The sequence below is a fragment of the Contarinia nasturtii genome, unplaced genomic scaffold, assembly GCF_009176525.2.
Source record: "Contarinia nasturtii isolate CC-2019 unplaced genomic scaffold, AAFC_CNas_1.1 Cnas_scaffold_1366, whole genome shotgun sequence".
Taxonomy (NCBI): Eukaryota; Metazoa; Arthropoda; class Insecta; order Diptera; family Cecidomyiidae; genus Contarinia; species Contarinia nasturtii.
The window spans coordinates 167,247-171,424 of NW_022198703.1; positions in this window are offsets into that span (position 1 = coordinate 167,247).

Consider the following 4,178-nt stretch of genomic DNA (forward strand, 5'->3'; position numbering starts at 1 on the left):
AAAAACAAAAATAATGAGCCATCATTAGGTGTAAAAAATAGAAATGTTATCTAAAATGGGTCGACTTTTATGTGTTTGTATATATTGGTACCGCTTTGCAGCGGTATACGCGTATTCAAGCATACTTTCCGCTGAGTAATTGAAATATAATATTTATTTTTTCACATAATTCGTCACGACATTAATTTTGTTTTTTTTTTTATATTTATATAATAAATAAATCCCATACAAAATTCAATACAATAACTGTCAAGTGTAGTTTTGTTAATAGGGATTGATAGTTTCTCGCGTGGTCCACCTGTCAAATCGCTGTCGTCGACTTGTTCGACGGATTTGTACTGGGTGAATTATGTGGTACCTTCCATACAAAATTTTTGTTTTTGAGGAAAAAATCCAAAATTTTGTTCGGGAGGTACCCCTATTATGCATTCAAATCTCTTCAAACCATCGGAATGTTATTTTTGTGTGAAAAAAATAACCTGTGCGAATTTCAGCTCATTACGATATCATGCAGGCATGGCTTTCATACAATCCAAATTTTTTGAAATCTTTGTATGAAAAGTGTGTCGAAATATATCTGTATCGCAAAACTAACATCATATTCATTTTCTCGTACCAAAAAACCCTTCAATACATATTTTTGAGTGTTTAAGATCACATTAAATATCACTTTTGGAAGAAAAATTGAATTTTACTCTATCAACCAAAGTCGCTCAAAATCTAATGGTTTCTATTCCTCGGGACCTGTGAAGTCAGATTTTGAATTACTTTTCTTGTTCTGTACCTACGACAGTGCCATTTCAGCGATCTTCCGTGTTTTTCATACAAGCATCCCATGTAGTAGGTGAAAAATTGCGAAAAATGAAAAAAATAATTAAATTTTTTTTCTTCGATTTACAAATACTACTCAATTTTCTGTATCACCTGGTGAAATCAGAATGAAAAAAATCGCATTCCATATCATCTAAATCACGATCTGGACTTTTTTCACTGTTTGAGTGCTCTATACCGAGTCTCCGGGAGTTTCATATAAACTTGCTATATGATACCTATTGAATAGTAAGCGAATACCAATCGTGATTGAATCAATAGGCGTTTTAATAAAATTTCTATTAACATTCTAATAAAAAATCTACTAACATTCTAATAAAATATCTACTAAAATTCTAATAAAAAATCCACTAAGACCTAATAACTAGTAGTTGTTAGTAGCTAGTAAAATAATAATTATTACTTCTTAGTGGCTACTAAGAATTACTAAATAATAAAGTACTAATGGAAAAAATCTACTAACTAATAAGAATTTTTATTAATTATTATTTATTAGTTACACCAATGAATTTTTAGATTCGGTTGCACCAGATGATATAAACCATTTAGTTGTGCATAAGAATTGAGAAAAAAAATCTGATTTTTTTTTTCACTTTTTGTGCTCTATACCGAGTCTTCGAGAGTTTCATATAAGGTTACCATGTAGATGATAAAAAATCGCTAAAAATGAAAAAAATAATTAAATTTTTTTCTTCGATTTACAAATACTATTTCAGTTTCTATATCATCTGTTGAAATCAGAAAGAAAAAACTCGCATTCCTTATCATCTAAATCACGATTGGCATTCGGTCACTATTCAATAGGTGTTAAATGGGAAGTTTATATGAAACTCTCGGTATAGAGCACTCAAAAAGTGAAAAAAATACAGTTCGTTATTTGGGTGATAAGGAATGCGATTTTTTCATTCTGGTTTCACCAGGTGGTACAGAAAGTTGCGTAGTATTTGAGAATTGAATAAAAAAAAATTATTTACATGGGAGGCCTGTATAAAAAACACGGAAGACCGCTGAAATGGCAAACGCCAAATATATACGGACCTACGACAATGTCATTTCAGCGGTCTTCCGTGTTTTTCATACAAGCCTCCCATCTACATGGTGAAAAAGTCGCGAAAAATGAAAAAAAATAATTATTTTTTTTTCTTCGATTTACACACTGTGCGCCATTTTTTTTCTTTAAAAATGTGACAGAAACGGGACCAGCCTGTTTTACATAATTTGAGTATGCTGATTTCAATGGTATCACTCGTTTTTCTCTAACACGTTAGGATTTTCCACAATTTTCCTAGAGAGTTTTCCGGAAAACCAAAATTGGCTGTTTATACCCTAGTAACATTTTGAATTCATGCAATATCCCAGACAGGTGACCTATCAGGCGTTGTTATAGGGTTCAAGTATAGTAAATCCACACAATTAGTTTTAAAAAAAATTGAGTCATTTGAAAACAAAAAAATTTATTTGGTTATTCCCCTCTGAAGTCACATTTTGAAGTTAAATTGGTAAACATTCAAATGCTCTGTAAATGAGTATTGGGCATGAAAAAACCGAATATAACGCTGTTTTTGCTATAAAATTGGGTTTGAATACACTTACAGTACATTGTCAAATATCGGAATACCGAGATGTGAATTGAAATTAAAAATTGAAAATTCATTTTAATTGCATTTTTAAAAGTAAATTATGAAAGATCAATATCAAATCTCTTTATTATAATTCAAATTTTAATCAAAAATCTATTATTGCTTTCACAAATTACGTTCAAAAAATTCGGCATTTTTATCACTTTTTCACGTCAAAGGTTAAACTATGTCATTTTTAGACAAGCAAAGGTAAAATGCTTTTTTTATATGAAAAAATTACCAATTTGGAAAAAAAATATGTCTGCGAATTGTAGATAGTTTAATTTAGTTATTGAACAGAAATATTGGAAATATAAAGAAAAACAATTATATTAATTTTAAATATATTAATTATATTAATTTAAAATTAAATATGCAGCAAAAATAATTTCAACTTCGATATTTTGTATTGTTTACTGCAATGTAAAGAATGCCGTCATGAGCTGTCAAAACTTAAAGTTGTTCAGGTTTCTCAGTGAAAATTCATGAAATATATCGAGATTTGGGAGCCGAGAATTGGACGACGAATATTCGACATTTGGATTTTTCGATGTTACGACGGAAAAATGGAAAAATAATATATATTTGGAAATTTCTTTTTTGACAAGTGTGAAATGAAGCACAAATAAATTCTGCATAGAATTGTGTATAGAATGATATTTTTAGATGAAAGCAAAAGTGTTGAATATCAAATTGAAGTTGAAAGTTCAAACAAATAGTCCGACATTTGGGCGTGCGTGTCCATACACAGAAAAAGTATTCAAAATGGTCAAAATGACCAAAAATGTCAACGTGTGGTAAGTGTATTCAAACCTAATTTTATAGCAGAGAAAGCGTCAGATTCGGTCTTTTCATGCCAAAAAATCCCCAAATACTCATTTTCAGAGCGTTTGGATGGATACCAATTTTACTTCAAAATTTTTACTTATTGGTGTGTTTTAGACACACAAACGGGCGTCTTGCAATAGGTTAAAAAACCTGAGCTACGAGAAACTATAGATTTTGTTGGATAGCAGACATAGTATACTCCCCGTATAAATCCAATAATCCAATACTTCAAAATGTGACTTCAGGGGGGGAATCACCAAATCAATTTAAATAAAACGAATTATGTGGCTTAACAATACATGAACCGTACTACAACGCCTGATAGGTCACCCCTCTGGGATATTGCATGAATTCAAAATGTTACTAGAATTTTGGTTTTCCGGAAAACTCTCTGGGAAAATTGTGGAAAAACGAGCGATGCCATTGAAATCAGCATACCCAAATTATGTAAAACCGGCTGGTCTCGTTTCTGTCACATTTTGAGTGACGCACAGTGTTTTTGTCCATCAACCAAAGTCGCTCAAAATCTAATGATTTATATTCCTCCCAACCCCTTCTTTTTCTTTTTCCTCAGTATAAAAACACCTTCTCACAATCACATCATTATTATTATAATAAACCAGAAGTTTTTGAAAATTAAAACAATTTAGAAAAAAATGAAGCACTGTTCTCTTAAGTTTTTCCGATTTTTAATCAAAATTGTAAATTTAATGTAGTAAACAATAAACATTAAGTCCATTATTTTTTTCAAAAACTCAACTCTATAAAAAAAATATAGTAACATTTTTGTGATATAATAAGAAATTTAAAAAAAAAACAGATTAATAAAAGCTTGCATTTGATAAAATCATATCCGTTTATTTTATTTAATCGTATTCGTATTTAGTATTATTTACTGAG